Source organism: Lepidochelys kempii, chromosome 9, assembly GCF_965140265.1.
Source record: "Lepidochelys kempii isolate rLepKem1 chromosome 9, rLepKem1.hap2, whole genome shotgun sequence".
Lineage (NCBI taxonomy): Eukaryota > Metazoa > Chordata > Testudines > Cheloniidae > Lepidochelys > Lepidochelys kempii.
Genome location: NC_133264.1, coordinates 48,539,054 through 48,564,911, shown reverse-complemented (window position 1 = coordinate 48,564,911; position 25,858 = coordinate 48,539,054). Strand labels below are relative to the sequence as shown.

Below are 25,858 nucleotides of genomic sequence, written 5' to 3'. Positions count from 1 at the left end.
ATCAAACAGCTCCTCCGAGTATGGGCCCAGGACATGCTGCATCTGCTCCAGTGGCACAGTTTCTTCGGGGATTGGTTGGAACCCCAGAGTCACTTTGCTGGCTTGATCTATGAGGCACCTGTTGGCTCCTCTCTGGGCTGGTACTAGATTTGGGGGTCAGAAGGTCACGACTCTGGCTGATCAGGCTATCATAAACCACTGGGGACTCAGTGCTTGATGCAGTTCCCAGCACCCAGGCAAAGTCCTCAAAAGAGACAGGATGACAGGGAGTTCCCAGAGGTGTTCTCACCCCTAGCTTTCTGGTAGTCTCTCCTGAGCTGCTTACTCTACTCCCAGACTGGTGACCAGTGCTGTTGAATTCCCAGTGCAGCCAGGTTGTCTGCTATTTCTTGGTATGCATAGTCATTTCTGGTCACTTCTCTTACTGAAGTTGAATTTTTTGCTTGCCTCATACCAGTAATTTATTGGAATCTGACTGTGGTCTCATGACCAGGCAGTGCATTTGGTAGCAGCAAAGATGCTTCGTTCTGCTTGCAGCTCAGTGGTCTGTAAGGAGAGTTTGAGAGTTGCAGGCTCTGATGCCAGAACCTCCTTATTCACAAATCTCCAAGAACAAAAGTGACTTTATGACCATTCCCCAAATTTGTGTCTGAAGTGGTTGCTTGGCTTTGTTTGAATACTGTGGATGTGCAAAGCATTGACTAAGTGATTGCCCTATTGGATTTACCATGGATTTCACTCTAGGTATGGTAAACCCTTCATAGATTCACAGATACTAAGGTCAGAAGGGACCATTATGATCATCTAGTCTGACCTCCTGCACAACGAAGGCCACAGAATTTCACCCACCCACTTCTGCGAAAAACCTCTCACCTATGCCTGAGTTATTGAAGTCCTCAAATTGTGGTTTAAAGACTTCAAGGAGCAGAGAATCCTCCAGCAAGTGACCCGTGCCCCATGCTACAGAGGAAGGCGAAAAACCTCCAGGGGCTCTTCCAATCTTCCCTGGAGGAAAATTCCTTCCCAAACCCAAATATGGCGATCAGCTAAACCCTGAGCATATGGGCAAGATTCACCTGCCAGATACTACAGAAAATTCTTTCCTGGGTAACTCAGATCCCACCCCATCTGACATCCTATCGCAGGCCATTAAGCCTATTTACCATGAATATTTAATTACCAAAATCATGTTATCCCATCATACCATCTCCTCCATAAACTTATCAAGTTTAATCTTAAAGCCAGATAGATCTTCTGCCCCCACTGCTTCCCGTGGAAGGCTATTCCAAAACTTCACTCCTCTGATGGTTAGAAACCTTCGTCTAATTTCAAGTCTAAACTTCCTGGTGGCCAGTTTATATCCATTTGTTCTTGTGTCCACATTGGTACTGAGCTTAAATAATTCCTCTCCCTCTCTGGCATTTATCCCTCTGATATATTTATAGAGAGCAATCATTTCTCCCCTCCACCTTCTTTTAGTTAGGCTAAACAAGCCAAGCTCCTGTTCCCACTACAAAATATGCGTTCCCACTACAAAATATTACATATAAAAAAATCTGGCAACTAAAAGAGCTAAGGCTGCCCTGCTGGCTGTAGTAAAGGTAAAGGCATAGGTGAAAAATTCCCCCAGAGCATGCTGGAACTCAGAGGCTGAGTTGGAAGCCAAGATAACATCTGTGGATGCTTCTCTGTGGAAAATGCTACAGCCTGAGGTGCCCATTGGGGCTGGTACACCTGAACAGGGGAATATTGATTTGGCCAGATTGTAAAACCAAGACCCTATCACAGCTAAATTGAGCCCAGACAGAGATTCAAAAGAATAGAAAGGAGGTCCCTTAATGATTGTACAAACCCGTGATGGAGACTCAATCTGGGTAGCCAAACCCAGTGATCAATGATTTTGGATTGTACCAGAGAAATATAAAATCACTTTTATTTATGTGTCATGATATACCCAGTGGCAGCCATCAAGGTATTAAAAATACTGTCAAGAATACAGCAGATTGATTGGCTGGCATGGATAAATCAGGATGTTAGGTAATATGTAGAAAATTTTCTAGTTTATGCCCAAGTAAATTCTGAACCTGTCAACAGAAAAGCAAAATGGAGACATCAACAAATTGATGTTCCTGGATTCAACTACAAATTGATTTTATTGGCCCATTGCCAAAAATGGCCTGAGGAAATCTATACACCTTGGTCATTGTGGATGCTTTCTCCAAATGGGTAGAAGTGATCCCTATAAGAAACAATGAGGCAGTTGCTACTGTTAAAGTTCTGCTTGAGCAAAGCTTTATCAGATGTGAACTTTCCACAGGCATAGGTACCAACTTCCCCTTTACCCAGGGGGTGTTTGACCCCCCCCTTCCGCCCAGGCCCCGCCCCTGTTCTCAAGCCCCTGCCCCTCCTCTTTCCACCCCATCCCGAGAGTGCCATGTCCTCACTACTCCCGTTCCCTCCCAAAGCCAACTTGCACACTGTGAAACAGCTGTTTGCAGCAGGCAGGAGATGCTGGGTGGGAGGGGGAGGAGTGATCAGCAGGGGAGAGGTGCTGGGGGCAGGGAGAGGGGGGAACTTGGTTGCCAGTGAGTACTGGAGCACCCACAGAGTCAGCATCTATGCCCACAGGTAACTGGTTCAGATCAAGGAACACATTTTAGTGGTGAGAGAATGCGTAACACCGTAATAATGCTGGGAATACAGGAAAAAAAATCACTGAGCAGCCATACTCATCAACATTGGGAGAAAGAAATAATAGCACTTTAAATTTTATGTTTACTAAACACATTGAAGAAAATAAAAAAAGATTGGGACATTAAATTTCCCTTAATACTGACAGCTCTTTGAGCTACTCCAGATAGAACAATGGGGATAGCACCGTTTGAAATCCTGACAGGTATAAAATGGTGTTGCCTGAACAACTGCTTTGTGCTGTGCCAGGCTTGGTACAACGCTGTTGTAACTGTTCAGTGGTTGCTGCAGGTAGAAGAACACCTGAGAGAAGTTAATCTGTGGGAAGCTACAAACATAGGTGTGAGATAAAGACAGACTGTTTGATGTTTAGATGCCACAACAAAGGTGCAAGAGTGGCAAATAGATCAAGTAATGATAAATATCTACAATGAAAAAGGAAACCCAGGAAAGGGTTAATTAGTCAAAATAATGATTGTTGGAAATCACACTATGGGTAACATGAAATGCAATAGGGGTATATGTGTGTGTAATATACATTCTGTTCTATATATATTCAGAAACAGTCAAAAACCTTTAAAGGGATCCAAGCAGGGGAAATGCCTAGCTTCATTCCCAATAAATATTTGCTGAATTGGTACAACTGTGCACGGAGGCTGATATCCTCTGAAATCTAGCTGAGGTAACAATGTCTCCTCTTGATTATAGTTACTATTCAGAAGACTTATTTCTCACTTTCCCTGTCAACCATTGAGAAGACGGATGTGTATGAGACCAAAGTATGTAGGTAGCTATCCTCAAAGACTCTATTTTGAAGTAATGTGGACAGGTACCTCAGACACTGGTGAACCACATGGAATGGTGACAGACACCCCTTCTGGACTGTTACACAAAGGTGCAAGCCAAACAGATTGGGTGATGTGATTCCCCAGGAGCTATGCAATCCATCTATTATTCCTGGGGGAATTCTGTGCCACTGCGCAATGCAGAATTTTGCAGAAATTAACCTGCGTGCAGAATTTCCCTTCTCATTTCCTGAATTTCCTGAAATGGGCTGCAGTGCTGCTGGATGCCACTGGGGGCTGCTGGACCCAGCAGAGCCCTGTTTGTATATAGAAGACACTGCTGCGGGAAGAGGAAGGGAGCTAGAGGGTTCCTGACAGCTGCAGTTCTCACCATGCCCTGAGGGAAAGAGAGGGTGGTGCACAGGAAACTGAGTGCAAGCCTGGGACGAAGCATCAGGCTGTTTCTCCCTCTGGATCCCTGGGTGGGCCACAACTGGGCTCAGGGGGAGGGGGTGCAGGTATCTGGGCAAGGGGGGGCCCTGTGGCTGGGCTCTGGGGGTGCAGGTATCTGGATGGGCTCGGGGGTGGAGGTATCGAGCCTGGGGGGCCCCACACCTGGGCTCTGGGGGGAAGGGAGTATGGGTATACGGGCCAGGGGGGGTTCCCATAGCTGGGTTCTGGGGGTGAAGGGGGTGCGGGTATCTGGGCCCGGCCCCCCACAGCTGGGCTCTGGGGGGAGGGAGTTCAGGTGTATTGGCTGGGGGAGGGGCTGTGACTGGGCCCTGGGATGGAGGGCTTGTGAGTGTTGGCCCCCTGGATGGGCTGGGGGGGGGGCAGGTGAAAGGGGCAGGAAAACAGGAACTGGTTTGTCATAGGGGTTTCTTTAACTCTCTACTGCTGGGGGAATTTTTGTGTCTCTATTGTTACAGACATGCTTGTTAACAGGTACAGTAATTCCTCACTTAACATCCTCTAGCTTAATGTTTCGATCTTACATCCCTGCGCCATTACAGAACATGCTTGTTTAAAGTTGTGCAAAGCTCCACTATAACGTCGTTTGGCTGCCTGCTTTGTCCATAGCTGGCAGCCCCCCCACCCAGCACCTCCTGCCCGCCGGTGGACCCCGTGGATCAGTGCCTTTCCCCTGCTTCCCTGCCTACTGCCTGCAGCAATCAGCTGGTTTGCGGTGTTCAGGAGGGAGGGGGGATTAGTGAGGATTCGGCGTGCAGGCTTCCCCTCCCGCCCTGCATGCCGCAAACCAGCTGATTGCTGTGGGCAGGAGGCAGGGGGGGAGGAGCGAGGACGCGGCATGTGGAGTAAAGGGGGAGGAGGTGGTGGGGGAGAAGATGCGAGTTAAGAGTGAGGGCTTGGGGGAAGGGATGGAATGGGTGGGGGCCGAGAATTGAGCCTCCTGCCCTGGTGCTTGCACAGTAGGGGAAGTTGCCGCTGCAGCTGCGCAACGTGCTTCTAGCCTACGGCACCTTCAGCCTCCTTCCCTGCCTCATTGTCTGCCATGCCAGTGGGCTGTGCCTGTGTAGGGTAAAGGGGGGCACCTCCGATTGCTTCATACTCAGCAATGATGTTCCCATTGCTTCATACTCAGCAATGATGATTGTAGTATTAAATTGTTTCTTTAAAATTGTTTAAAACTTACAACTGTATTAAACTGCTTATTTAAAATGTATATAATGCCTTTTGTCTGGCAAAATTTTTTTTTCCTGGAACCTAACCCCCACCTATTTACATTAATTCTTATGGGGAAACTGAATTCGCTTAAAGTCGCATTTTTCAGGGACATAACTACAACATTAAGTGAGGAGTTATTGTATTTTGAAATAAATTACCAAAATAATTGAAACTTGATTATGTAGTGTTATTTGACAAATAAAATTTGCAGAATTTTAAAATATTGTGTGCAGAATTTTAAATTTTTTGGCCAAGAATGCCCCCAGGAGTAATCTATGGTATAAAACAGAAATGAGACAGAAACCCAAGAAAGAACTCATCTCAACTGCCCAATAAAAGCTGAATACCTGGAGTAGACATTAGAGACTTGCCACATATGTGGGAAATGGAGAATACTGTATGGTCACACAATAGTTAAATATAATTATGAAGGGAAGGTGTCATAACTATACAGCTATGGGTAGCCTAGAAATCCTCGTTACCTGTAAGGGGTCAAGAAGCTCAAATAATCTGGTTGGCACCTGGCCAAAAGGACCAATGGGGAAAGAAGATACTTTCAAATCTGGTGGTGGTGGGGGGAAAGGCTTTGTTTGTGTGTTCTCTTGGGAAGCAGAAAAGCATCAGGTCAGAAAACGCCTTCTCCTATAAACCATCCTAATATGAGTCTCAATATTGCAAAAAGAGTAAGAAAGTAGGCAAGGCACGTTAAATTATCTTTTATTTTAGCTTGTGAATTTTCCCTTTGCTAGAGGGAGGTTTATTCCTGTATTTTGTAACTTTAAAACTAAGCCTAGAGGGAGTTCTGCTGTTTTTTTGAATCTTTTGTTACCCTGTAATGTTATCTTCCACCCTGATTTTACAGAGCGGATTCTTTTACCATTTTTTAAATAAAATTCTTCTTTTAAGAACCTGATTAATTTTTTCAGTGTCCTAAGACCCAGGGGGGTTGATCTGTGCTCACTTTGTAACCAGTTGGTTAGGATATTATTCTCAAGCCTCCCCAGGAAAGGGGGTGTAAGGGCTTGGGGGGATATTTTGAGGGAATAGGAACTCCAAGTGGTCCTTTCCCTGATTCTTTTTCTAAATCACTTGGTGGTGGCAGCATATTGTCCAAGGACAAAGGATTTGTGCCTTGCGGAAGTTTTTAATCTAAGCTTTCATGTGGGTCCCCACAACTGTACCACAGAGTTCAGAGTGGGGAGAGAACCTTGACATGGTGGCAGCGTGGTGGGATCATTTTGAACCAAAAGCACAGAGCTTAGGATTTTAAAAGGACAAAAAATTTTTCCCCCCTTTTGGCTGCTTGGAAGCAGGGAGGTTTTAAGCTGAGAGGAGCTGGAGTTTTTTTTCCTCTGCCTCAAGGCAGAGGAGTCAAGTTACAGCAAGGGAATTCACAAGATAGGGGTTTTTTTTCTTTCTATCTCTCAGGTTAAGCTAGGCTAAGTGCAGAAAGGCTAGGATGACAGAAAGTGACGTCCAAAAAACCCTGAAATTAGCCAGATTTGAAGCTGAAGAAATACAAAAGGAACATGAAAGACAGCTGGAACTTAGACAGATGGAGATTGATGCACAAGTGGCCAGAAAAAAAGCTGCTAGGAAGGCAGAAAAAGCTAGGGAAGAGGCTGCCCAGAAGCGGGCTATGGAGGCCCAGATTGAGGCCCAAAAGCATGAACAGGCTGTTATGAAGTTGAAGAGACAAAACCCTTCAGCTGCTGGCTCCACTTCCCCAAAAATCCACAAATGGGAGCGACTATGTCCGCAGTATAATGAATCCAGTGATGTGGTTGAATATTTCATCACCTTTGAGAGACTGTGCACCCTCCATACAATTCCTGATGATCACAAGATGACCACATTGGTAGCAAAATTGACTGGAAGAGCTCTGGACATATTCAACAAGATGCCTATTAAGGATGCTTCTAAATATGGTAAATTTAAGAATTTGGTTTTAAAACAATTTCAAATTACACCTAAAATTTATAAAGTAAAATTTAGAGCCCTTACAAGAGGGGCTGGACTAAGTAATGTGGCTTATGTAAACCAGATAAAGGATCTGTTGGATAAATGGGTCAAAGGAAGGGATGTAACTAGCTTTAAAGGAATGTGTGATTTGGTTATACAGGAGCAGTTCCTGACCATAACCAATAATGATGTAAAACAGTGGTTATGGGATAAGAAAATGGACTCAGCAGAAAGTCTTGCTTCTTATACTGATCAATACAAGCAGTCCCAGGCCGCCAAAGAGGCGAGGAAAATCAGAACAAAACGTGTGGAGGTAGCAGAGAGGAACAACCCTGGTCACAGTTTGGGTGGATACCAGAAGGGACACCCTGAGACCATACCATACCACCGGGGGCAGCCCAAGGCCCCACCTACACCCCAAAGAAAACTCCAGACACCTTATTGTCCCACCACACCCCAGGACCAGTCAGCTGGGCGATGTTTTAAATGTAACGAGCCCGAGCATGTAAAGGCCAACTGTCCCAAGAACCCCAATAGATTACAGTTCATTACACCGGGGTCACACCAAAGGTCCTCAGGCCCAGATGCTTCCCAGATACCCTCAAAGCAAAGGGAAACTGTGAGTATGGGCAGGAAGAAGGTTACAGCGTGGAGGAACACTGGAGCACAGGTGTCAGCTATCCACCAATCAATAGTAGATCCCAACTTAATCAACCCAGAGGTCCAAGTGACGATACAACCCTTCAAGTCAAACTCTTTTGACTTGCCTACAGACAAGTTGCCTGTCCAGTACCAGGGGTGGTCAGGAATGTGGACTTTTTCAGTCTATGATAATTATCCCATTCCCATGTTGCTGGGGGAGGACTTGGCCAACCATGTAAAGCTAGCCAAGAGGGAGGGAATGGTCACCCGCAGCCAGGCTAAGCAAGCCATCACAGCTAGCTCTGTTCCTGAGCCTTTTACAAGGGCCCAGTCTGTGTTACCAAAGACTCAGACGGAGCCAGTCCCAGAACTGGAACTGGCAGAGCAACCAGCACCAGAACCATTGCCAGCACTGAGTCCAGTGCTTGCAACCCCTTCTACAGCTCCAACGCTAGAGGGTAACACTGAGCCTGCACTGGCAGCAGCAAATTAACCTATGCAAGAGGCTCAGCCAGAGCCTGAATTAACAACATAGTGCACCAGTGAAGAGCAGTTCACAGTCAACGGAAACCGCCCCATCACCTACATTGCTTCCAGAGGGACCAAGCCCAAGTCCACAATCCAGTGAGGAACTGATGTCTCCAGAATCAAGGAAACAGTTCCAGACCAAACAGGAAGCAAATAAAAGCCTCGAGGGTGCTTGGACAGCGGCACGGAGCAACCCACCGCCTCTTAGCTCTTCTAATCAATCCCGGTTTGTTGTAGAAAGAGGACTTTTATACAAGAAAACTCTTTCTGGTGGACACCAGGAAAACTGGCATCCTCAGAGACAGTTGGTAGTTCCAACTAAGTACCAGGTAAAACTTTTGAACTTAGCCCATGATCATCCTAGTGGCCATGCTGGAGTGAACAGGATCAAAGACTGTTTGGGGAAGTCGTTCCACTGGGAGGAAATGGGCAAGGATGTTTCTACCTATGTCCGGTCTTGTAAGGTGTGCCAAATTGTGGGAAAACCCCAAGACCAGGTCAAAGCCCCTCTCCAGCTACTCCCCATAATTAAGGTCCCATTTCAGCAAGTAGCTGTGGATATTCTGGGTCCTTTCCCAAAAAAGACACCAAAGGAAAGCAGTACATACTGACTTTCATGGATTTTGCCACCCAATGGCCAGAAGCAGTAGCTCTAAGCAACACCAGGGCTAGAAGTGTGTGCCAGGCATTAACACACATTTTTGCCAGGGTAGGTTGGCCCTCTGACATCCTTACAGATTCGGAAACTAATTTTCTGGCAGGGACCATGAAAAGCCTTTGGGAAGCTCATGGGGTGAACCACTCAAATGTTGTACCAATAAAATAAAAACCAGCAGGATCTTATTAAAGGGAAAAAGGCAAAATACCACATTTATTGTGAATACAGAAAGAATCATAGTAAGCAGTTAGTTATAGCTATAACATTCCATTCAATCTCATATTTATTCTCACATTCATTCATACAAACACACACACACACACAGGTTCTGCAAGGTTGTTATCATAGTTACCAGCCTTAGAGTTGCTCATGCCAAGCCACTGGCCAGGTGGCCTGGACATGAGGAGGGAGCAGGGCCTTGTCAGATGCTCATCTGATGCTCCTGGAAGTTGGTTTGCAGAATCAGACCCCAAAGTTCTCACTTTTTAGAGTCTATTTTTATAGGAATTTCTTCCTATGCCAGTCTATGGGAATTGCTTCATCATGCTGTTGCTGAATCAATCAGCAGATAGCACATTCCTGACGGCTCCAAGATGTTATCTTGTTCTTTGGTTCTCCCATTCTTGAGGCTGTTGGGTGGATTCCAGTCTGCCCTCCGGGTGGGGTCCTCTGGTTATTTCCACTTGACACCTTCTTCAGCCGATGGACACTGGATTCTTAGGCTGGCACCTCCCTGATCATTCAGTTTATCCACACCAAGCATCCATCCACATACATCCTCTATCTCTATTTTAATCACAATGGTTAATACAACAAAAGGGTGGGGAGTCTCTGGGTGCTGTTTCTGTTGTTAGAGTATTGCTTTGAGTCTCTCTCTCTGTGAATTGCTTTGAGAACAGACTCTGTCTTAGAATGTACTAACACAATTAGCAGCTTGCAAGTTTCACACATAGAGGGAGAGAAACAGTACCAAAAACCAAGAGACCTCTTAATTAGTAATACCCTGGAATTGAAACTATGGGGAATCAAACTCATTTGTGACTTTAATACAGAACTTCTTTAATATGATCCAACATAATCCCCCTTTTGACACTAAGATTTATAATCGTCAGTGTCACTTTCTATGTAGCCTATTCAAGAGAAAGTACTGTGAGGCAATTTGAGTTTGTGATTCCAATTCATGCCACATACATGATCCTAGTGATGTATCTTTACTACAAGGTTCTGGGGCAACAGGCAAGGTGAGGCACACCCACTTTTGAGGAGTCCATTCGGTACAACCTCTAGTGTCCAATAGCTTCCCTCCCTCCCCAGCCCACTGGCTCGAGGTCCAGGGTAGCCAGAAGGATCCCATGTGTAATATGGGGAGTGGGTTAACCTTCAATACCTTTGCCTCCAGGAACTGTTAGTGTGCAATTTTGACAACAATTTCTCCCATTAACAAGTCTGGTTTACAATACTGGAAACATATTGCATCCATTCATATTGATAAGTGTCAAACAATGATCTCTTTCTTTGTTTTAACAAATGCACCAAACCCTTAATATTTCCCAATATGACCCAGAACATTTTGTGTTCCAAAGTAGCTAGTGCAAGTATCTGCATTTCAGTGCATCCCATAGCTATGGCTGTGTAGTTTCCTATTTCTAATATTTTTTTTTTCTTATGGATAAGCCATGTGGTAGTATTAAGCCATTACTAAAGATTCCATTGGCCTTTTAGGTTACCCAGACCAATTTGGACCAAGTCTACATTGGCATGTACTTGTTTTTGTATCAGGCTGTCCTGTAGCTGGGACAGAAAGCTTAATTTATTTTTAAGTTCCTGCAGGTCTTCAGTATTTTTTTTTTTTAAACACACAACAGTGCTAGCAACAACACAAAACACAAGACAAAACATAGAACACAGAACACAATTTCTATTGTGACAGTAGATTCATGGTATTGGGTTGCTTTTCAGCTGGCAGCTTTTCCTGATTTTCTGAAAGACAAAAAGAACATGTTTCTACCCCTTTTGGGGTGGCAGATTATTGCTTAAAATATTTCTTTTACAAATACCCTTGCTGATTGCAGGCAAAACAGAGAAATTGCCCCCATATTTTCCTGTTTTTGTTCTATAGGCAGGCCAGGTTTCAAAGGCTTTTATCTTTTAAGGGTTGTGGGGAAATTATCCCACTGTTTAGTCATTAAATCCCTGAGTTTTCCTTCTTATACAGCAGACCAAGTTTATAATGTTTTTCCTGCTGTGTTAAGCTTTAAGTTTTATTTACAGGTAATAACTGAGAAGCATCATTACCACACGACCTTAAAGGATTTTTCCAAAAATCATACACACTATACGTTGTTACAGGGATACTTATTATCATTAAATGTATTAAAATTATCTTGTTATCCCATGCCTTTTATTTAGACAATTTGTTTGCTGACCAGGTATGTCCTTTATCTGCAGCTCCTTTGTGCTGCTAGTTCTTTCCTTCCTTTATCATTTAGGTAATTTGCATTTTCACAGAAACTTCCTGCTTTTGGATTTAAAGCCATCAGCAGCTCAGAGACTCTATCTTAAAAGGGACACAATCAACTTTCACCAGAGTTTTGATTACTTTTAACTTCTGCTTCCAAAACACACAGCAATCTGAAAAAGAAAACCCAACCTATTGTGGCTCCCTTTGGAGCCCTAATAGCATTTTAATTAAGTAGCATGGTATGTTTGCATTTCTTTTGCCCCTTCTACAATATACCCTGCACATGTTCTGGGGCAAATGCACATTTCTTCCATAGTTTAACTTCTATAACATTATCCAGATCCATTTTTACATAAGGTGTCACTATTTCTTTTTTTGCTTACAGAGTTTTCATGTACCTTTATCAAAGTGACAGTGATTACTCAGAGCCATTTTAAGACTCAGTGTTTCTAACATTGCTTCTTTTTGTTTTGTGCACCTCACCCCTGCTGTTGCTTCAGAGAGGCACTGTCTTTTTTAAATTTTTTTTTCTACAACTCTCATCTGCTATTTTGTTACAAAAACAAACAAACAAAAAACAAACAAAAAGAATCCAAAAAAATTTTTTTTTATATTCTCCTGATTTTGACTGCCCTGCTGCAGCCACAACTTAAAAACATTTTAAATTTTGTAAAGCATTGAGTTACCTTTTAAGGGTTAAATGCCAAATCCCAAAGCCAAACAACACTAATTACCTGTGTCTAGCAAAAAGGTCTGTCAGTTTTGCAACTTTGAATTAAAGAGTCAAATGGATTTTTAGTGGCATTATTTGAAACAAAAACAAAACTAACTGGTCCTTAGAACTTTACATATTTACACACACACAGACAGATACATACACGTTTTCTTTTCCTTAACATCCCTTCCACACTGCTCTGTTTTTTACATCTTACATTCCCTTTATACATTTGAGGCAGTTAAGTTCCAATAGAATCCTCTTATGTTCTTTTAGCAAATTTGACTAAATTGTCCAGTCAAATGATTTTAATCAGATAGTTTATTTTTGCCTGGCTAATTTACAGACATTCCTTTGGAAAAGGGCCCATTTTTCTTTCAGAATGGCTGCAAAGAAACCAAGAATGCTCTAACACTTTTCCTTTTTAACATTTTCGGTTAAAAGTTGTTTGGGTGAAATACAAAGTTTAACTGCTTAATTCCCTCCAGCCTCTGCAGAGTTAACTTTTTTTTTTTTTTTTTACTCTCTTTTCTCTTTGTAATTATGCCTGGGGGTGCCGTACATAGGACCTTCTCCCCCTTTACCTGCCTCCCTCCAGCCTCTGCAGAGTTAACTTTTTCACTCTTTTTATATTCCTGGAGTGCCTCTTTCACTATTTTCAGCTGGCTTTGGATATTTGTAGCCAGCACCTTCCAATTGTCTGCTCCCTTTTCCATTTGTGCCTTTTCCTCTTTACATGAAGACAAGCGGAGGGAAGAATCCTTACATGCCTCCCACAACAACCAAATTGCTGCTGCATCTCTTTTGGCAGCACTAGAAGGTTTGTATATGAGGATATACTGAGCCAATCTATCCTCTAGGTCCGAAATAGTGCAGACATCAGCTAGGGTTTGTTTAGTCCAAGGACTGTGCCCAAATTTTTGAAGGATTTGTTTAAAAGGTGTAATTTCTTTAACAAAAGGTGAGGTTGGAGTTCCTTCTGACTCCATTCCTCCCTCTAGTACTGGCTTACCCTGTTTTCTTTTAAACATCTTAACATGGATATTTCAATCTCTTTGTCACTGCTGGTATTACTTAGCAAGTGACACAGCCTAGATTCTGAAATCATAGCTTAATCTATGTGTTTTTCCCCTGCTACCTTCCCGGAGGCCAGCAGGTCCCCTGCTACCTTCCCAGAGGCCAGCAGGTCCAGTTAACCTATTTCTCCCTGCTACCTTCTCGGAGGCCAGCAGGTCTGGTTAACCTATTTCTCCCTACTACCTTCTCGGAGGCCAGCAGGTCCGGTTAACCTGTTCTTCCCTGCTACCTTCTCGGAGGCCAGCAGGTCCGGTTGACCTGTTCTTCCCTGCTACCTTCTCGGAGGCCAGCAGGTCTAGTTTAATCTGTTTTCCCTGCTACCTTCCCGGAGGCCAGCAGGTCTGGTTTAATCTGTTTTCCCTACTACCTTCTCGGAGGCCAGCAGGTCCCCTGCTACCTTCTCAGAGGCCAGCAGGTCTGGTTTAATCTGTTTTTCCTGCTACCTTCTCGGAGGCCAGCAGGTCCCCTGCTACCTTCTCGGAGGCCAGCAGGTCTGGTTTAATCTGTTTTTCCTGCTACCTTCTCGGAGGCCAGCAGGTCCCCTGCTACCTTCTCGGAGGCCAGCAGGTCTGGTTAACCTAATAGAAATGCCTAGCTCACTAGAGCTGGCGGTGTGCACACCAATATTTACAATAACTGAGGTTTTTTACCAATATTCCCCCTTTCGCAATTCTCCACCAAAATGTTGTACCAATAAAATAAAAACCAGCAGGATCTTATTAAAGGGAAAAAGGCAAAATACCACATTTATTGTGAATACAGAAAGAATCATAGTAAGCAGTTAGTTATAGCTATAACATTCCATTCAATCTCATATTTATTCTCACATTCATTCATACAAACACACACACACACACACACACACAGGTTCTGCAAGGTTGTTATCATAGTTACCAGCCTTAGAGTTGCTCATGCCAAGCCACTGGCCAGGTGGCCTGGACATGAGGAGGGAGCAGGGCCTTGTCAGATGCTCATCTGATGCTCCTGGAAGTTGGTTTGCAGAATCAGACCCCAAAGTTCTCACTTTTTAGAGTCTATTTTTATAGGAATTTCTTCCTATGCCAGTCTATGGGAATTGCTTCATCATGCTGTTGCTGAATCAATCAGCAGATAGCACATTCCTGACGGCTCCAAGATGTTATCTTGTTCTTTGGTTCTCCCATTCTTGAGGCTGTTGGGTGGATTCCAGTCTGCCCTCCGGGTGGGGTCCTCTGGTTATTTCCACTTGACACCTTCTTCAGCCGATGGACACTGGATTCTTAGGCTGGCACCTCCCTGATCATTCAGTTTATCCACACAAAGCATCCATCCACATACATCCTCTATCTCTATTTTAATCACAATGGTTAATACAACAAAAGGGTGGGGAGTCTCTGGGTGCTGTTTCTGTTGTTAGAGTATTGCTTTGAGTCTCTCTCTCTGTGAATTGCTTTGAGAACAGACTCTGTCTTAGAATGTACTAACACAATTAGCAGCTTGCAAGTTTCACACATAGAGGGAGAGAAACAGTACCAAAAACCAAGAGACCTCTTAATTAGTAATACCCTGGAATTGAAATTATGGGGAATCAAACTCATTTGTGACTTTAATACAGAACTTCTTTAATATGATCCAACAGGTTGGCCCTCTGACATCCTTACAGATTCGGAAACTAATTTTCTGGCAGGGACCATGAAAAGCCTTTGGGAAGCTCATGGGGTGAACCACTCAGTTTCCACCCCTTACCACCATCAAACAAATGGCCTGGTGAAAAAGTTTAATGGAACTTTGGGGGCCATAATATGTAAATTCGTAAATGAGCACTCCAATAATTGGGACCTAGTGTTGCAGCAGTTGCTCTTTGCCTACAGGGCTGTACCACACCCCAGTTTAGGGTTTTCACCATTTAAACTTGTGTATGGCCCTGAGATTAAGGGGCCACTACAATTGGTGAAGCAGCAACGGGAGGGGTTTACGCCTTCTCCAGGAACTAACATTCTGGACTTTGTAACCAACCTACCAAATACCCTCCAAACCTTTTTAGCTCTTGCTAAAGCAAACCTAAAAGATGCTCAGGAAGAGCAAAAAGCCTGGTATAATAAACATGCCAGAAAGTGTTCCTTCAAAGTAGGGAACCAGGTCATGGTCTTAAAGGTGCTCCAGGCCCATAAGATGGAAGCGTCATGGGAAGGGCCATTCATGATCCAAAGCGCCTGGGAGCTGTTAACTATCTCATAGCATCCCCCACATCAAACCTAAAGCCTAAGGTGTACGATGTTAATTCTCTAAAGCCCTTTTATTCCAAAGAATTAAAGGTTTGTCAGTTTACAGACCATGAAGGAGATAACGCTGAGTGGCCGGAAGGTGTCTACTACGAAAAAAAAAGTGATGGTGGCATGGAAGAGGTAAACCTCTCAATAATCCTTGGACATATGCAGCGCCAGCAGATCAAGAAGCTGTGCACTAGCTTCGCACCGATGTTCTCAGCCACCTGAGGACAGACCGAAAGGGCGTACCACTCCATTGACACAGGTAATGCTCGCCCAATTAGAGCCCAACCTTACCGGGTGGCTCCTCAAGCCAAAACTGCTATAGAATGGGAAATCTAGAACATGCTACAGATGGGTGTAATCCGCCCCTCTAACAGCGCGTGGGGATCTCCAGTGGTTCTAGTTCCCAAACCGGATGTGGAAATAAGCGTGGACTACCGTAAGCTAAATGCTGCAACTCACCCAAAAAACTATCCAATGCCATGCACAGATAAGCTATTGAAAAAACTGGAACGTGCCCAGTTCATCTCTACCTTAGACTTCAAAGGGTACTGGCAAGTACCGCTGGATGAATCCGCCAAGGAAAGGTCAGCCTCCATCAACCATGTAGGGCTGTATAAATTTAATGTGTTCCCTTTTGGGCTGCAAAATGCATCCGCCATCTTCCAAAAACTTGTAGATAGTCTCCTAGTGGGATTGAAGAAATATGCAGTTGCCTACCTTGACGATGTGGCCATCTTTTCTTATTCATGGGCAAAACACCTGGAGCATCTCCAAAAGGTCTTCGAGCACATAAGGGAGGCAGGACTAACTGTTAAGGCTAAAAAGTGTCAAATAGACCTAAACAGAGTGACTTACCTTGAACACCAGGTGGGTCAAGGAACTATCAACCCCCTACAGGCCAAAGTAAATGCTATCCAAAAGTGGTCTGTCCCAAAGTCAAGGAAACAGGTCCAATCCTTCTTAGGCTTGGCCAAATATTACAGGCGATTTGTACCACACTACAGCCAAATTGCCGCCCCACTGACAGACCTTACCAAAAAGAAACAGCCAAATGCAGTTCAGTGAATTGAAGAGTGTCAGAAGGCCTTTAACCAGCTTAAAGTGACACTCATGTCTGACCCTGTGCTAAGGGCCCCAGACTTTAACAAACCTTTCCTAGTAACCACAGATGCGTCTGAGCGTGGTGTGGGAGCAGTTTTAATGCAGGAAGAACCGGATCAAGAATTCCATCTTGTTGTGTTTCTCAGCAAAAAACTGTCTGAGAGGGAAAGCCACTGGTCAATCACCAAAAAGGAATGTTATGCCATTGTGTATGCTCTGAAAAAGTTACACCCATACATTTGGGGACGGCGTTTCCACCTGCAAACTGACCATGCTGTGCTAAAGTGACTTCATACCACCAAGGGAAATAACAAAAAACTTCTTTGGTGGGGTTTAGCTTTCCAAAATTTTAATTTTAAAATACAACACATTACAGGAACTGCTAACAAAGTGGCTGATGCACTCTCCTGTAAAAGTTTCCCAAAATCAACTGGTTAAAATTGTCCTTAAAATGTGGAACATATTGTTAGTTTTTATATAATCAGTAGTATATCTAAAGGTGCATGTGTCTTATTAACTCTGTTTTCTCCTACAGCTCCAGGAAGAAATCACAGGCAGCGTGGAACAGGCTGTCCAGCACCGTCTGTGATTTGTGGGGCGTGTCATAACCATACAGCTAAGGGTAGCCTAGAATTCCTTCTTACCTGTAAGGGGTTAAGAAGCTCATAATATAACCTGGTTGGCACCTGACCAAAAGGACTAGTGGAGAAAGAAGATACTTTCAAATCTGGTGGGGGGAAAGGCTTTGTTTGTGTGTTCTCTTGGGAAGCAGAAAAGCATCAGGTCAGAAAACTCCTCCTCCTATAAACCATCCTAAAATGAGTCTCAATATTGCTAAAAGAGTAAGTAAGTAAGGCAAGGTGCGTTAAATTATCTTTTGTTTTAGCTTGTGAATTTTCCCTTTGCTAGAGCGAGGTTTATTCCTGTATTTTGTAACTTTAAAACTAAGCCTAGAGGGAGTTCTGCTGTGTTTTAAAATCTTTTGTTACCCTGTAAAGTTATCTTCCATCCTGATTTTACAGAGGGGATTCTTTTACCTTTTTTTAAATAAAATTCTTCTTTTAAGAACCTGATTAATTTTTTCAGTGTCCTAAGACCTGGCGGGGGTTAATCTGTGCTCACTTTGTAACCAATTGGTTAGAATATTATTCTCAAGCCTCCTCAGGAAAGGGGGTGTAAGAGCTTGGGGGGATATTTTGGGGGATTAGGAACTCCAAGTGGTCCTTTCCCTGATTCTTTGTCTAAATCACTTGGTGGTGGCAGCATATTGTCCAAGGACAAAGGATTTGTGCCTTGGGGAAGTTTTTAACCTAAGCTGGTAACAATAAGCTTAGGGGGGCTTTCATGTGGGTCCCCACATCTGTATGCCAGAGTTCAAAGTGGGGAGAGAACCTTAACAGAAGGTATGTTCAGTTAATCAGTTCAATTGATGTTTTATTATTTATTAATAATCAAATATAACAACTATTAAGCCAGTTAGCTGGTGAAATCAAATAAATACAATTGGACAATATCCAGCTGTGCCATTTAGTTTTAAGCTATTATTTTGTATACAAATGTTGATAATTGTAGTAATGCTTATAATGTGCTGTAAAATAAAGTGTATGTTAAAAGATTGCTAAAGAAACTAAAAAGGAAACTAGTGTTAGAATGTACCATTTTTACAGCATGTAAAATAAGTGACACCTTTGCAAATATATTTCCAAGCATGTTGTGAGGGAGGGTGGATGTTGGGGTACCATTAAAATCAACTAAATAGCAAGTCTCTAAAATCAAGACACCCACCAAACTGGATTCACAGGAAAGTTTTCATGACTTTTCTTTGTAATGATTCACAAAGAAACTTGATCTTTGAATGAAAACCCCATGTTTAAAGAAAGTAGGAAATGTTGACATTAAAGAATCATGGCATGCTCTCCAAATGATATGTAATTACGGGTAGTTAATGAGTAATGGTATATTACCTATACCACAGGTGAGGTAATACTTAGGCCAAGGCCTTGCTGGCATAAGTGTGTGTGTGTTTTTTGTTTGTTTTGCAACTTATTTTACATAAAATTGTTGATGTGCTTAAAATAATATTATTGCTAACAAAACAAAGGTAACGTAATGTGCTGCAAGTTTTGAGGTTAAAAACACAAACCTGTCACAACAACCATATCTGTTGTCCCCTCCCGCACCTCCCCCCACTTTTTTTTTTCCCCCTGGGAAGACCCAGAGCAGGGTGACATAAAAATGACATGACCCAGAAACTGCAAACCCACCAGGGAAAAATTGCAGAAGTTGGTAATTGAAGCTTGCACATGCATAATGTACGGCTTACAAAAAACTAAAAGAGTTAATAGCCAATTGGATAAAGATTAAGTAATTTGTTATGTAGAAGTGTATAGAAGACCTAAGTGAATGTGGGCCCAAACCGGAGAAATATTGGCCCCTAAACTGAAGAATGGGACTGAAGGACCAGATCAAAGCATCACAGAAAGCGACCACTATCATGGAAGGACTTCCCAGTGCCCCAATGTGATAGAATACACCCCTGTATTCACAACCTACACAGTATTGTAATAATGTTTGTACAAAGCATGTCTTGTAAGGTATCATTTGAAAACTCATAATTTGCTTTAAATTCTGTGCAAGCAATGGCCACCCTCGCCGATTCCTTTGTGCAAGCCCAGATATCTAATGAGAGGAAACCACAGAAGGAGGGCTACAAACCCAGTGTAAAGGACTGGGGGAATCCTGTTTTTACCCCAGGAAGAAGCAGGGTGGTTGGAAGCCTAAGCACTCTCTCCCCGAGAATGGTTCCTCACCTGGAAATACTCACTGCAAACCTCGTGTGAAGGAAAAGGATCTAAAAAGGTGGTTCCAGTATAACCCCACTCAGTACTTGAGAAATCAAGGCCCTGAGCTAAAAAGAACTAAGCCCCGTCCAACCCATATTAATGCAGCTGTCCTTAACACAGAAGCCCTAGAGGTACCTACAGTTCACCTGATGAGGACTGCCCTTACAGGGGTATATATGGAATTTATTAAAGTTGCCAGAATAAATAACAAGGAGTGAATAGGATGGAGACACACCGGAGCCCAGATCTCTCTGGTCAAGGGAAGCATGGTCCAAAAGACTGACATGTTACTTGACCAAGAAGTGGAGGATCTGGCCGTGGGAGGACATAAGATTCCTGTTCCTTTAGCCAAGATGTATGTGGAATGGGGAGATTCGGAAGGTATCAGTAGGGGGTGCTGGATAGTATCCCCATTTAAATGCTCATTGGGATGATTTTTTGCATATGGCTAAGGCTATTAATGTGGTAATCTGTAGCAAAAGGGAATATTGTGCTGGGATCCCAGAGGGGAGTGATAAAGTTCAAGAAACTGCTGAGGGGAGAAGGGAAGGTCTCTCTAACTCTTATGCAGCAGAAGGAAACAATGCGTTTCCAGGGACTAAGGCTAGCTCCTGCATGGCAGAGAAAAGCAGCATGCCTTTGGGGTGGGGGGAAGGAGATGACCTCTGTGACTAAAGAAGCTGTCTCAGATATCAGCTGCCAGCATTTTGCCTTTGAAAAAAGGATAGATCCCACTCTAGAGAACATACATGGATGTGTTCTAGAGGGAGCCCCAGAAAAGGAAAATGGGGAGATGGTGGGGTTTTTTTTTTTTGATGATGGGAGATTGTATAGGGAGGCGCATATAGGAAAAAAACAAAAGCCTTGGGCAACCCTTTCATCATTTGGTTGTGCCTGCCCAGCACTGTGGAAAATTAATGTTACTAGCATGATTGTCCCTTTGCTGGTCACTTGGGGGCACAGAAAAGAGGAAGTTACTGGTCCTTCAAGATATGTGGTCCCTATCTATATTCCACTGAGGGTATGCACAGGTGCCATTGCATCCGGAGCCAGAGAATTTTATAGTAGTACTATCCATGGGTCTGTGCATGTGCCCTTTTTTTGTGGTTTCATTTGCGGTAATAAGGGTGGGGTGAACTGACCGAGTCCTCTGTTCCTTCACCACCACAAATAGAACAGATCCGCAGGAGTGGGGAAGGCGGGAAGAAAGGGACCACACATCTTGAAGAATCTCCAGTTACAGGTAATTAACCTCCTCCTCTTCTTGGAATGATGGTCCCTATTGTATTCCACTGGGGTGATTAACAAGCAGTCCTAACTAAGAGTAGGTTGCAAGGAAGATGACGAAAACATCAAAGGGAGGACCGCCATGCCAAACGAGGCATCTGTCGCAGAGTCTTGCACAAAAGGTGTAAAGAGCAAAATATGTACCGAGCTCTATGTGACTGCCCTACATGTGTCTGAAAGTGGTACATCATGAAGCACAGCCATAGCTGATGCTTGCACTCTCGTGGAGTAGGCTCATATCCCAAGGAGGGGAGACTGTTCTGACAACTGATAGCAGAGCGTAATGCACCCTGACATCCACTTAGAAATCCACTGTGTGGAAATTGTTTGTCCCTTAATCCTTTCAGCTATAGTGATACTCTAGGAGACTTTCTGAATGGTCTTATCCTCTGCAGGTAGAAGGCCAAGGCCCTGCAGATGTGAGGGATTGAAGGTGCTATTCCTCCACTGATGCATGAGGTTTTGGGAAGAAAGAAGGTAAGAGTATGGGTTGGTTCAGAAGAAAGTGGGATAAAACCTTTGGCAGAAACTTGGGGTGCAGATGCAAGGAAACATCCTTATGAAATATGATAAAGGGGGGGTGTCTGCCATTATGACCCTCAGTTTGCCTACCCTTTTCGTGGAAGTAATAGCTACCAAGAAGGCAACCTTCATGGAGAGGAGAGATAGGGAGTATTAGGCCAAAGACTCAAAGGGTGAATACATTAAGATTGAGAGGATGAGGTTGAGGTCCCACTGGGGGGTGACAGGTTGAATGGGTAGATTGGTGCAAAGGAGGGCCTTCCAAAACCTGTTAGTCAATGGATGTGTAAACACAAAGTGCCCTTCCATAGGTGGGTGGAAATCACTAATAGCCGCTATGTGCACTTTGATGGACTTGAAGAGGAGTCCTGACATCTTCAGGGACAGAAGGTAGTCCAAAAGAACGGGAACGTCCATGTCCTCAGGGGCAAAACCCCTTTGTAGGGCCCAGGAAGTGAAATATTTATACTTAGGAATAGGAATGCTTTGTGGACTCTTTCCTGCTACTTGAGAGGATGTCTTGTACTGCTGATGAACATTCCCATTCTAGCGAAGATGTCCATTCAAAACCCAAACTCTGAGGTGAAATGTCTGTGGATCAGGATGCCTGATCTTGCTGATGCATTGCTGGAGCAATTCTGGGAATGTCGGCAGCAGACGCGGGGGAGCAGCTGACAGGCAGAGAAGGAGGGGAAAACAGAATTGGTGAGGTAAAAAATGGGCGATGAGAATAACCGCGGCTCTCTCCCACCTGATCTTGTGGAGGACACATGTCAGGAGCAGTAGCAGGGGAAAAGAATAATTGGTCTGGTCCAACCAGTGGATTATGGGGGCATCACCTTGGGAACAGGTGTCAAGGCCTCCTTTGAGCAGTACCTGATGCATTTGCTGTTGGTGTGGGAGGCAAAAAGGTTCCTGGTTGGAGTCCCCCATCATGTAAAAACATCGCTGACAATGTTGTCGTGAAGATCCCATTTCTGGTTGGCCACAAATTTCCAGCTCAGAGAATATGCAAGCACATTCTGAGTCCCCGGAAGATAAGCTGCTGACAACAGGACCTTGTGGATGATTAATCAATCCTAGTATAGACAAACTGATTCTGCACAAAGCATTAGTGACCACGTGTCCCCTTGTTTGTTGATGTAATAAATAGTGGTTGCATTATCTGACATGACCAGAACATGATGGGAGTGGGGGTATGAGAAAAAGATGCAGCATGCTTTCTGCACCCCCGCCCGTAGCTCCAGAATGTTGATATGCATCCTGGATTCCCAAGCAATCCAAGTCCCTTGTGTTATGTGCCTGTCCATGTGGGTGCCCCATATGGGGAGAGAGGCGCCCATGATGATAGTCATGCTCAGGGAGGATGGAAGGAAAGATACTCCAGTGCAGACCTGATTTGGGTCCATCCACCAACTGAGGGAGGAGAGTACCTCTGGGGAAATGGTCAATGGGTGGTCCATGGTATGTACTGAGGGAGAACAGAGCCTCTGGAGCCACAGCTGGAGACAGTGAAGAAGAAGACGAGCAAAGGTGGTGATGTACGTGCATGTCACTATGTGGCCAAGAAAGGAAAGGCAAGTCTGGACTTTAACAGAAGGACTGGTGACCATCTTGGCAATCAGCTCTTGTCGCATCTGGAGCTTGTCCCTTGGTAGATAGGCTTGTGCCAAAATCCCATTGATGTGGGCTCCGATTTTTCAACATTTACACTTGCCCTTAGGGAGGAGAGGAGTCCTAGCAGTATGGAAGTCACGGCTGGAGCCTCCCTTGTGGATCATTGGAGCTGGGCCTCCACTACAGAGAAAACTTTGGTGAAGACCCACGGAGCAGTGGTGAGTCCGAATAGTAAGACCCTGTAATGGAACTGTTGATGGCCTACAGCAAATCTTAGGAACCTGCTGTGGGTTGGATGGATGTCTGTGTGAAAACAGGCATTCTGCATATCAAGAGCCTAAACAACGTGCCTCTTTCCAGTGATGGTATGATGGTTGCTGAAGGAAAATGATTTTAAATAAATAAATAAATACTATATAGAGGTGAGAAATAACAGACCTCAACCCTATTGTCCCTCTGCAAATTTGTGTACACAGAGTCAATCCCTTACCTCTCTCTAAAAATACAAAGTTTCAAAAAGTTCAATGAATAGAAGATGGTTGGGGGTGGAACAGCTCTGAACAAGGAGAAGTCTGGAGATAAATGTGAGAAGAGAGGGACAGGCAGTAGAAACAAAAGTGAAACTGTTTGAGCAGCATATTTCAGAAGTCTTGAGGTCTTTCTCAGTGTAGCCTTCATTGATTTGCAATCTACCATACCATTTTCCCACTAGAAGGGAAAACCTGTAATGGCAGCAGGCCATAAGAGAGACCCAGTTTGGGAATATTTTAATGAAGTTCCTCTACCTGTGGGTAAGACGGGCATGCATGCAAAATGCAAACAGTGCAACAAAGGAATACAAGGGCTGGTTGCCTAAATGAAACAACATCATGAGAAGTGTTTCTTCTCAGGAGGAAGCTGCCTTGAAGATGATGAAAGGAACATATCTGAACATGCAGGATCTTTAGGTTGGTAAACTTTTTTATTTCATACTTCTTGCTTAAGGACTGCCTGTCTTCGTTCTGGACTAGTCTTGAATTCTCATGTTTGAACAAAAAATATAGTTGTTACTCGATGGTACTACCATTTCAGATGCAGTTGTGATAAAAATAAATAGCTGAAATAGGCAGATCTTCCTTTTACAATTTCACCTTTAAAGTAGTACTGAGTGTCAGTGAATGCAATGAGTAATACTAAATGAGCAGTATGGTAATAATAATTGAATAACTACATTGACTTATTTTGTTTAGGAGAATCCATCTTCAACATACAGGATTCTGAAGACTATCCACCTTCAAGATCACTATCATTTTCTATAGTTTCAGTGTTATCTGCCAATGATAGTGTTTCAGTCACATCATGTATGTCACATAGCCACAGTATATCACTTGTACCAAAAAGATAAAAAATCTCCATCATCCAGAAACAACCACAGATATTTTTGTGATAAGAACCAGCAGATTATAAAAAGAGGTAATTGATGAAAAGATTGCCCAGTTTGTTTATGCAAGAAACTCTCCTTTCCATATGATTGAGAACCCACAGTTCATTAACATGGTTCAGCCATTAAGACCAGGATACAGTCCACCCAACAGAGCAGATGTCGCAGCAAATTGCTGGATAAAGTGCATGAAAGAGAAATTGAGCAGCGTGCGAAAGGTCTGGAGGGTGAAATTGTTAACCTGAGTCTTGATGGGTGTAGCAATGTCCACAATGATCCTGTTGTATGTGCTTGTGTGACAACAGAAAAAGGGAATGTCTTCCTTACAGAAACAATTGATACATCAGGAAATGCACACAAAGCAGAATACTTACAAGAAGTAGCAGTAAAAGCTATAACAAACTGAAAAAAAATTCAAATGTCTAGTATGCAGCTTGATCACAGACAATGCTGAAAATGTATCCAAGATGAGAAGAAATTATTTAGAAGAGAGTCCCAAGCTGATAACATACGGTTGCAGTGCTCATTTGATGCACCTCCTAGCCAAAGACTTCAGTGTTCCAGTAATAAAGGCTAATGTTGTTGAAATTGCAAAATACTTCCATATCAAACACTTTGCAGCAGCTGCTCTGAAAAAAGTGGGAGGAACCAAGCTAACTCTCCCACAAGACGTGCGATGAACTCAGTAGTGGACTGTTTTAAGCACTGTATCAAGAACTGGCCTAATCTGATGACAGTTTGTGAACAAAATTGTGAAAAAATAGATGGCACCGTCACAGCCCAAGTTCTCAACATTGGGCTTAAGAGAAATGTTGAACACATGCTGAGTACCCTGAAGCCTGTTTCTGTAGCCTTGAACAAAATGCAGGGAAATCGCTGTTTTATTGCTGACACTGTTGAAATCCGGAACGAACTCAGTGAGATCTTAAAAAGAGAAATATGCAATGACAGAGTTAAATCACAAGCATTAAAAAAACGAACGGGGCAAGCACGATCTCCAGCTCTTTTTCTTGCAAATAATCTCAGTACTCGGTACCAGGGTCAAACCTTAACTGCTGAAGAAGAGGAGTTGGCTATGACAGGGACATCCAGCAATCATCCCTCCATAATCCTAACAATAATAAACTTCAGAGCTAAGGGTGAACCATTCAAGAAATATATGTTTGCTGATGATGTTTAAAAGAAAGTCACACCAGTGAACTGGTGGAAGTCACTTATGTACTTGGATTCAGACTGTTGAAGTGATAATTTCACTTAACAACAGTAGCTTCTTCTGCTGGTGTAAAAAGAATATTTTCTTCCTTTGGACTAATTCATTCCAAATTGAGAAATCTTTTGGGACCTGAAAAAGCAAGAAAGCTTGTTTTTCTTTTCTAGATTATGAACAAACAGGAAAATGAAGGTGAAGACAACTGCATTAGCTGTAGAAGCCAATAGTTTAAGTTCCTCATGTTGACCTGGTTGACATAGTCGATTAAATTTTTTTTAAAAAATATTTCATTTAACTATTTTAGTTAAAAACTATTTTAACAAAAACAAACATTCAAGTTGTTTAATATCAGGTTTAACTAAACTCAAAAATTCATATGCTTGTTTTGTTAAAATATTATG

At 43.3% G+C, this 25,858-nt stretch overlaps 1 long non-coding RNA gene across 1 annotated transcript in view; it reads left to right on the top strand.

Annotated features, from left to right (window-relative positions):
- Positions 1-25,858, top strand: part of LOC140917420 (uncharacterized) — a 31,915-nt gene extending 6,057 nt beyond the window's left edge. Inside the window, exons 2-5 of the long non-coding RNA XR_012160827.1 lie at positions 21,084-21,165; positions 22,934-23,045; positions 23,718-23,774; positions 24,057-25,858. This is a non-coding gene — a long non-coding RNA (uncharacterized lncRNA). The remainder of the gene's footprint in view (positions 1-21,083; positions 21,166-22,933; positions 23,046-23,717; positions 23,775-24,056) is intronic.